Below are 10,000 nucleotides of genomic sequence, written 5' to 3'. Positions count from 1 at the left end.
TTTGCGCGGAGCCCCCCCTCCCGACGTTGCCTCTTGCCGCTACCCCCGCCCCCCCCCCGCTGCCGGTTTGCGCGGAGCTCCCCCTTCCCGCCGTTGCCTCTTGCCGCTACCCCCCGCCCCCCCCCGCTGCCGGTTTGCGCGGAGCCCCCCCTTCCCGCCGTTGCCTCTTGCCGCTACCCCCGCCCCCCCCCCGCTGCCGGTTTGCGCGGAGCCCCCCCTTCCCGCCGTTGCCTCTTGCCGCTACCCCCGCCCCCCCCCCGCTGCCGGTTTGCGCGGAGCCCCCCCTTCCCGCCGTTGCCTCTTGCCGCTACCCCCGCCCCCCCCCGCTGCCGGTTTGCGCGGAGGCCCCCCTTCCCGCCGTTGCCTCTTGCCGTTACCCCCCGCCCCCCCCCCGCTGCCGGTTTGCGCGGAGCGCCCCCGCCTGCCGTTGCCTCTCGCCGCGGCCACCACCGCCCCCTCCACACCCCCGGGCCCCCGTTACCGGTTTGCGCGGAGCCCCCCCTCCCGACGTTGCCTCTTGCCGCTGCTGCCACCCCCAGCTCCCCACACCCCCCGGCTCCCGTTAGCGGTTTGCGCGGAGCCCCCCCTTCCCGCCGTTGCCTCTTGCCGCTACCCCCGCCCCCCCCCCCCGCTGCCGGTTTGCGCGGAGCCCCCCCGCCTGCCGTTGCCTCTTGCCGCGGCCGCCACCGCCCCCCCCACACCCCCCGGCCCCCGTTACCGGTTTGCGCGGAGCCCCCCCTCCCGACGTTGCCTCTTGCCGCTGCTGCCACCCCCAGCTCCCCACACCCCCCGGCTCCCGTTAGCGGTTTGCGCGGAGCCCCCCCTTCCCCCCTTCGCGGGCTGCCGCTTCCCTCCCGGGCTGCCCGGCTGCTCTCTAACCCCTGCGACCGAGGCGGCGCTGTTAGGGCGGCCGTGCCGGTGCCCCTTGCCGCAGCTAGCCTCTCGCCGCTGCCCCTCCCGTCCGTCGTCCCCCGTCCCCAAAAACTTGCTGCTCTCCACGCTGGAGCCTGCACGGGGGAGGTTGCGCTCCGCTCCTCCGGCCCTAAAGCCGCCCTCGCCCGCCCCCCGGCTTGCCGCTTGGCTCGGCTGCCCGCCCGCCCGCTAATCCCCCCAACGCCCCCACCCCAAAAACACCCCAGCCCTACCGCATGCCGCTCCCCCTCTCCCCGCTCTCGCTGACCGCTGCCACCCCCCCCCACCCCTCCCCCCCGAAACAAACCCCCCAGCCCTACCGCATGCCGCTCCCCCTCTCTCCCTAGCCTGCCCCCCCCGCCGTCGCTTGCTGCTGCTGCTGCCGCCGCCGCCGCCGCCGCCGCCGCCGCCGCCGCCGCCGCCGCCGCCGCCGCCGCCGGGACCCGCCTCGGTCTGGTGGCGCGCGCTCGGAGATCCCCGGCTACCCGTCCGTCCGTCCCTCCCTCCCGCCCCGCCCCGGGGGAGGGCTCGGGGCAGCGCGGGCAGGCGGGGAGCAAAAAAAGGCGCGGGCGCCAAAAAACGTCGGGGTCCCGGGGTGGCGGAGGGGGGCGGCGGCGGGGGCGGCGGCGGGTACACGGCGCCGGGTCCAGCCCGTCCCGGGGCGGGGACAGGTGGTGTCGTCCGTCCCCGCCCCCGTAACCTGCTCTGAAGCATCCGCTTCCCGCCGCGGTTCGCCCTCCACCCCCCCGCCGCACACGCAGCTGCCGCTTCCCGCCGCCTCTGCCCCCCGCCCCGGGATCAACCACCCGCCGGGTCCAGCCGGTCCCGGTCCCGGGAACCTGCTCCCGGGGCCAGCCGGAGCCACGCCCCCTCCTCTGACGCTTCCAGCTGCCGCCTCCCCTCCCACCCCCCAAACTCACACTGGCCCTCGCCGGCCCGCCCACCCGCCTACCTGCTTGCCCGCCGCCGCTGGGTGGCGTGCCGGACACTCTCGCACACAGGTACACAGACAGGGACACAGGGACACAGGCACTCAGGCACACAGGGACACAGGGACACAGGGACACAAGGACACAGGGACACAGGCACTCAGGCACTCAGGCACTCAGGGACACAGGGACACAGGGACACAGGCACTCAGGCACTCAGGGACACAGGGACACAGGGACACAAGGACACAGGGACACAGGCACTCAGGCACTCAGGCACTCAGGGACACAGGGACACAGGGACACAGGGACACAGGGACACAGGGACACAGGCACTCAGGCACACAGGGACACAGGTGGCGGGCCGGAGGCCTCTCCCCACTGTGTGGCAGGGGTCCAAGAGCCACCCCAGCCCAACCCAGAGGGTCTTTTGCACCTCTCTAGAGGCCACCCAGAGACCCCAGGCCGCAGCAGAAGCCTCCCCCGCATGCTCTGCAGGCTTCCGACCCACCCCAGGCCGCACCAGAAGCCTCCCCCGCACGCTCTGCAGGCTTCCGACCCACCCCAGGCCACAGCAGAAGCCTCTCCCGCACGCTCTGCAGGCTTCTCAGCCACCCCAGGCCGCAGCAGAAGCCTCTCCCGCACGCTCTGCAGGCTTCTCAGCCACCCCAGGCCGCACCAGAAGCCTCTCCCGCACGCTCTGCAGGCTTCTCAGCCACCCCAGGCCGCAGCAGAAGCCTCTCCCGCACGCTCTGCAGGCTTCTCAGCCACCCCAGGCCGCAGCAGAAGCCTCTCCCGCACGCTCTGCAGGCTTCTCAGCCACCCCAGGCCGCAGCAGAAGCCTCTCCCGCACGCTCTGCAGGCTTCTCAGCCACCCCAGGCCGCACCAGAAGCCTCTCCCGCACGCTCTGCAGGCTTCTCAGCCACCCCAGGCCGCAGCAGAAGCCTCTCCCGCACGCTCTGCAGGCTTCCGACCCACCCCAGGCCGCAGCAGAAGCCTCTCCCGCACGCTCTGCAGGCTTCCGACCCACCCCAGGCCGCAACAGAAGCCTCTCCCGCACGCTCTGCAGGCTTCCGACCCACCCCAGGCCGCAGCAGAAGCCTCTCCCGCACGCTCTGCAGGCTTCCGTCCCACCCCAGGCCGCACCAGAAGCCTCCCCCGCACGCTCTGCAGGCTTCCGTCCCACCCCAGGCCGCAGCAGAAGCCTCTCCCGCACGCTCTGCAGGCTTCCGACCCACCCCAGGCCCCAACAGAAGCCTCTCCCGCACGCTCTGCAGGCTTCTCAGCCACCCCAGGCCGCAGCAGAAGCCTCTCCCGCACGCTCTGCAGGCTTCTCAGCCACCCCAGGCCGCAGCAGAAGCCTCCCCCGCATGCTCTGCAGGCTTCCGACCCACCCCAGGCCGCAACAGAAGCCTCCCCCGCACGCTCTGTAGGCTTCTGACCCACCCCAGGCCCCAACAGAAGCCTCCCCCGCACGCTCTGCAGGCTTCTCAGCCACCCCAGGCCGCAGCAGAAGCCTCTCCCGCACGCTCTGCAGGCTTCTCAGCCACCCCAGGCCGCACCAGAAGCCTCTCCCGCACGCTCTGCAGGCTTCTCAGCCACCCCAGGCCGCACCAGAAGCCTCCCCCGCACGCTCTGCAGGCTTCCGACCCACCCCAGGCCGCACCAGAAGCCTCCCCCGCACGCTCTGCAGGCTTCCGACCCACCCCAGGCCGCACCAGAAGCCTCTCCCGCACGCTCTGCAGGCTTCCGACCCACCCCAGGCCGCACCAGAAGCCTCCCCCGCACGCTCTGCAGGCTTCTCCGCCACCACAGGCCGCACCAGAGGATCTTTTGCACCTCTCTGGACGCCACCCAGAGACTCCAGGCCGCACCAGAGGCCCCCCCCCCCAACCATTTACAGGCTGCAGTGCCAGCCTAGGCCCCGCTGGCAGCCTCCCTTGTCTGCTTTGGAAGGCCTCCCATCCACTCCAGACCTGCCTGGAGGCCTCCCTCGACTGCTCCCGGGGCCCTCGAAGCCACCCTAGGCCTTTCTGGAGGACCTGCTCGACCGCTCGGGCGGCTTCTGACGCACCCTCGGCCATCCGGCGCCCAGCAGCTCCCAGGGCCAGGCACCGGCCTCCCCCTCCGGCCGCCCCTGGGGCCGGGGGTGGCTCGGACTCGGCGCCCCCAACGTGTCGTCCCGTCCCCCCCCCGCCCCGCACCGCCGAACATTCGCTGCAGCCGAGGGCTTGCCGCTCGACGCCTACCCCACCCGCCCAGCCCCCCGCTGCGGCCCGGCGCTGCCCCGGCCGCTGCGCCCCGCCTCTCATCGCTCCCCCCACCCGGCAACCGGCCGCCGGGCACGGCAAGTCCCAGGGCAGGGAACAGGTGCTGCCGGGACCCCGTGCTGGCTGCCGGCTTCCCGGGGCTGCCCCGGGCACGGACAGGTCGCCCCCCCGCCCCGGCGAATGTTCACCGAACCGGCTGCCGGCTGCCTTCGAGCACCCCCCGCCCCCCGCCACTATCGTCCCCCCCGCCCCCCCTCCGCCTCCGCTGCCGCTTCTCCCCGCACCGCCTCCACTGCCTCCCCCCGCCGCCGGCGAACGAGTCGCCGGATCCGTAGGGTGCCGGGAGCCCGAACGGCGAGCGGCTCCGGCTGCTGCCGGGGCCGCGGGGCTTCGAGCCGCTCCGGCCGCGGCCGGGACCCCGTGCCGGAAGCCGGCATCCCGGGACGGCCCCGGGACGGCCCCGGTCGCCGGCCGGGTGACGTTCAGCGAAGCGGCTGCCGCCAGTCTTTGGGCCTCCCCCGTGCCGGGGCCGCGGGGCTTCGAGCCGGTCCGGCCGCGGCCGGGATCCCGGGCCGGACGATGGCTTCCCGGGCCGGTCCCGGTCGCCTCCCGGGTGACGTTCACCGAAGCGGCTGCCAGCTGTCTTCGAGCCCCCCCCCCCCCTCCGCCTCCGCTGCCGCTTCTCCCCGCACCCCCTCCACTGCCTCCCCCCGCCGCCGGCGAACGAGTCGCCGGATCTGTAGGGTGCCGGGAGCCCGAACGGCGAGCGGCTCCGGCTGCTGCCGGGGCCGCGGGGATTCGAGCCGCTCCGGCCGCGGCCGGGACCCCGTGCCGGAAGCCGGCATCCCCGGACAGCCCCGGGACGGCCCCGGTCGCCGGCCGGGTGACGTTCACCGAAGCGGCTGCCGGCTGTCTTCGAGCCCCCCCCCCCCTCCGCCTCCGCTGCCGCTTCTGCCCGCACCCCCTCCACTGCCTCCCCCCGCCGCCGGCGAACGAGTCGGCGGATCCGTAGGGTGCCGGGAGCCCGAACGGCGAGCGGCTCCGGCTGCTGCCGGGACCGCGGGGATTCGAGCCGCTCCGGCCGCGGCCGGGACCCCGTGCCGGAAGCCGGCATCCCGGGACGGCCCCGGGACGGCCCCGGTCGCCGGCCGGGTGACGTTCAGCGAAGCGGCTGCCGCCAGTCTTTGGGCCTCCCCCGTGCCGGGGCCGCGGGGCTTCGAGCCGGTCCGGCCGCGGCCGGGATCCCGGGCCGGACGATGGCTTCCCGGGCCGGTCCCGGTCGCCTCCCGGGTGACGTTCACCGAAGCGGCTGCCGGCTGTCTTCGAGCCCCCCCCCCCCCTCCGCCTCCGCTGCCGCTTCTGCCCGCACCCCCTCCACTGCCTCCCCCCGCCGCCGGCGAACGAGTCGCCGGATCTGTAGGGTGCCGGGAGCCCGAACGGCGAGCGGCTCCGGCTGCTGCCGGGACCGCGGGGATTCGAGCCGCTCCGGCCGCGGCCGGGACCCCGTGCCGGAAGCCGGCATCCCCGGACAGCCCCGGGACGGCCCCGGTCGCCGGCCGGGTGACGTTCACCGAAGCGGCTGCCGGCTGTCTTCGAGCCCCCCCCCCCCTCCGCCTCCGCTGCCGCTTCTGCCCGCACCCCCTCCACTGCCTCCCCCCGCCGCCGGCGAACGAGTCGGCGGATCCGTAGGGTGCCGGGAGCCCGAACGGCGAGCGGCTCCGGCTGCTGCCGGGACCGCGGGGATTCGAGCCGCTCCGGCCGCGGCCGGGACCCCGTGCCGGAAGCCGGCATCCCGGGACGGCCCCGGGACGGCCCCGGTCGCCGGCCGGGTGACGTTCAGCGAAGCGGCTGCCGCCAGTCTTTGGGCCTCCCCCGTGCCGGGGCCGCGGGGCTTCGAGCCGGTCCGGCCGCGGCCGGGATCCCGGGCCGGACGATGGCTTCCCGGGCCGGTCCCGGTCGCCTCCCGGGTGACGTTCACCGAAGCGGCTGCCGGCTGTCTTCGAGCCCCCCCCCCCCCTCCGCCTCCGCTGCCGCTTCTGCCCGCACCCCCTCCACTGCCTCCCCCCGCCGCCGGCGAACGAGTCGCCGGATCTGTAGGGTGCCGGGAGCCCGAACGGCGAGCGGCTCCGGCTGCTGCCGGGACCGCGGGGATTCGAGCCGCTCCGGCCGCGGCCGGGACCCCGTGCCGGAAGCCGGCATCCCCGGACAGCCCCGGGACGGCCCCGGTCGCCGGCCGGGTGACGTTCACCGAAGCGGCTGCCGGCTGTCTTCGAGCCCCCCCCCCCTCCGCCTCCGCTGCCGCTTCTGCCCGCACCCCCTCCACTGCCTCCCCCCGCCGCCGGCGAACGAGTCGGCGGATCCGTAGGGTGCCGGGAGCCCGAACGGCGAGCGGCTCCGGCTGCTGCCGGGACCGCGGGGATTCGAGCCGCTCCGGCCGCGGCCGGGACCCCGTGCCGGAAGCCGGCATCCCGGGACGGCCCCGGGACGGCCCCGGTCGCCGGCCGGGTGACGTTCAGCGAAGCGGCTGCCGCCAGTCTTTGGGCCTCCCCCGTGCCGGGGCCGCGGGGCTTCGAGCCGGTCCGGCCGCGGCCGGGATCCCGGGCCGGACGATGGCTTCCCGGGCCGGTCCCGGTCGCCTCCCGGGTGACGTTCACCGAAGCGGCTGCCGGCTGTCTTCGAGCCCCCCCCCCCCCTCCGCCTCCGCTGCCGCTTCTGCCCGCACCCCCTCCACTGCCTCCCCCCGCCGCCGGCGAACGAGTCGCCGGATCTGTAGGGTGCCGGGAGCCCGAACGGCGAGCGGCTCCGGCTGCTGCCGGGGCCGCGGGGATTCGAGCCGCTCCGGCCGCGGCCGGGACCCCGTGCCGGAAGCCGGCATCCCCGGACAGCCCCGGGACGGCCCCGGTCGCCGGCCGGGTGACGTTCACCGAAGCGGCTGCCGGCTGTCTTCGAGCCCCCCCCCCCCTCCGCCTCCGCTGCCGCTTCTGCCCGCACCCCCTCCACTGCCTCCCCCCGCCGCCGGCGAACGAGTCGGCGGATCCGTAGGGTGCCGGGAGCCCGAACGGCGAGCGGCTCCGGCTGCTGCCGGGACCGCGGGGCTTCGAGCCGCTCCGGCCGCGGCCGGGACCCCGTGCCGGAAGCCGGCATCCCGGGACGGCCCCGGGACGGCCCCGGTCGCCGGCCGGGTGACGTTCAGCGAAGCGGCTGCCGCCAGTCTTTGGGCCTCCCCCGTGCCGGGGCCGCGGGGCTTCGAGCCGGTCCGGCCGCGGCCGGGATCCGGGGCCGGACGATGGCTTCCCGGGCCGGTCCCGGTCGCCTCCCGGGTGACGTTCACCGAAGCGGCTGACGGCTGTCTCCGAGCCCCCCCCCCCCCCCTCCGCCTCCGCTGCCGCTTCTGCCCGCACCCCCTCCACTGCCTCCCCCCGCCGCCCGCGAACGAGTCGCCGGATCTGTAGGGTGCCGGGAGCCCGAACGGCGAGCGGCTCCGGCTGCTGCCGGGACCGCGGGGATTCGAGCCGCTCCGGCCGCGGCCGGGACCCCGTGCCGGAAGCCGGCATCCCCGGACAGCCCCGGGACGGCCCCGGTCGCCGGCCGGGTGACGTTCACCGAAGCGGCTGCCGGCTGTCTTCGAGCCCCCCCCCCTCCGCCTCCGCTGCCGCTTCTGCCCGCACCCCCTCCACTGCCTCCCCCCGCCGCCGGCGAACGAGTCGCCGGATCCGTAGGGTGCCGGGAGCCCGAACGGCGAGCGGCTCCGGCTGCTGCCGGGACCGCGGGGATTCGAGCCGCTCCGGCCGCGGCCGGGACCCCGTGGCGGAAGCCAGCATCCCGGGACGGCCCCGGGACGGCCCCGATCGCCTCCTGGGTGACGTTCACCGAAGCGGCTGCCGGCTGTCTTCGAGCCCCCCCCCCCTCCGCCTCCGCTGCCGCTTCTCCCCGCACCCCCTCCACTGCCTCCCCCCGCCGCCGGCGAACGAGTCGGCGGATCCATACCGTCCCGAGAGCCCGAGGCGGCGGCATCCAGTGCGGGTCCGGCCGAGGCCGGGACCCCGTGCCTGTCGCAGGCTTCCCGGGACGGCCCCGGAACGGCCGCGGTCGCCGGCCGGGTGACGTTCTCCGAAGCGGCTGCCGGCTGTCTTCGAGCCCCCCCCCCCCTCCGCCTCCGCTGCCGCTTCTGCCCGCACCTCCTTCACTGCCTCCCCCCGCCGCCCGCGAACGAGTCGGCGGATCCGTAGGGTGCCGGGAGCCCGAACGGCGAGCGGCTCCGGCTGCTGCCGGGACCGCGGGGATTCGAGCCGCTCCGGCCGCGGCCGGGACCCCGTGCCGGAAGCCGGCATCCCGGGACAGCCCCGGGACGGCCCCGGTCGCCGGCCGGGTGACGTTCAGCGAAGCGGCTGCCGCCAGTCTTTGGGCCTCCCCCGTGCCGGGGCCGCGGGGCTTCGAGTCGGTCCGGCCGCGGCTGGGACCCCGTGCCTGTCGCAGGCTTCCCGGGACGGCCCCGGAACGGCCGCGGTCGCCGGCCGGGTGACGTTCACCGAGGCGACTGCCGGCTGTCTTCGAGCCCCCACCCCTGCCGTGGCCGCGGGGATTCGCCCCGGTCCGGCAGCTGACGGTTCCCTGTGTCGGACGCCGGCTTCCCGGGACTGCCCCGGGACAGCCCCGGTCGCCTCCCGGGTGACGTTCACCGAAGCTGCTGCCGCCTGTCTTTGTCCCCCCCCCCCGTGCTCTCCCTCAGGCGGGAGGTAGACGTGCTCTCCCTGGGCGAGTAGACGTGCTCTCCCTGGGCGAGTAGACGTGCTCTCCCTGGGCGAGTAGACGTGCTCTCCCTCGGCGAGTAGACGTGCTCTCCCTCGGCGAGTAGACGTGCTCTCCCTCGGCGAGTAGACGTGCTCTCCCTGGGCGAGTAGACGTGCTCTCCCTCGGCGGGTAGACGTGCTCTCCCTCGGCGAGTAGACGTGCTCTCCCTGGGCGAGTAGACGTGCTCTCCCTGGGCGAGTAGACGTGCTCTCCCTGGGCGAGTAGACGTGCTCTCCCTGGGCGAGTAGACGTGCTCTCCCTGGGCGAGTAGACGTGCTCTCCCTGGGCGAGTAGACGTGCTCTCCCTCGGCGAGTAGACGTGCTCTCCCTCGGCGAGTAGACGTGCTCTCCCTCGGCGAGTAGACGTGCTCTCCCTGGGCGAGTAGACGTGCTCTCCCTGGGCGAGTAGACGTGCTCTCCCTCGGCGAGTAGACGTGCTCTCCGCGGAGATCGCGCTTGTCGCCAAGGGGTCGCTGTTGCGCTCTGCCTCCGCCTACGTCATCGTACAAGCCGGCGTGATTTCTGCGACCTGCCGCTGGGCGGAGGTCGGCTGGTTGTGCGCTCGCGGAGCTGACGGCCCTCCAGTTCCGTATATGAGGGAACAAGCGACGCCGAGCACTCCCAGGGCAGCGCTGCCGAGCGGCTGCTCCAAGCCACCCGCCAGGCGGCTGGGCAGGGGTCCGTCTGGCTTCTCGGTGGCTTTCGCCCGGGTCAGAGAGGGGACCCGCGGGGCCGAACAAAGGCGCGGCGGTTTGGAGCGGCCGCTGGCGCACCCTCAGCGGTGTTGGATGGGTTTCGCTCGTCCGTGAGCCGGAGCCCAGCCCGGGCTCGGCAACGAAAGCGGGGAAAAGAAAAAAAGTTGACGAGTGGCTGGCGCCGGCCACTGCCGAAGTGTGGAACCCCCGAAGCGACGTTTGCCCGGTGGGGCACGGGGGCAGAGAAAGCCGGGGAGACGTGGTGCCGGCGTCGGTCCCACCAAGAATGGAAAGCAAGCCCGTCCAGGCACGGCGAGAGAGAGCCCGGTAAGGGGCAGAGAGAGTTCCCAGCACTGGACCCTCTTCACGGGGGTTCCCCCCCATGACCAAAGCCGCAGCCCG

Source organism: Melanerpes formicivorus, unplaced genomic scaffold (assembly GCF_026170545.1).
Source record: "Melanerpes formicivorus ecotype bairdi unplaced genomic scaffold, bMelFor1.0.p_v2 SCAF_315, whole genome shotgun sequence".
Lineage (NCBI taxonomy): Eukaryota > Metazoa > Chordata > Aves > Piciformes > Picidae > Melanerpes > Melanerpes formicivorus.
Note: the sequence above shows the minus strand (reverse complement) of the source record.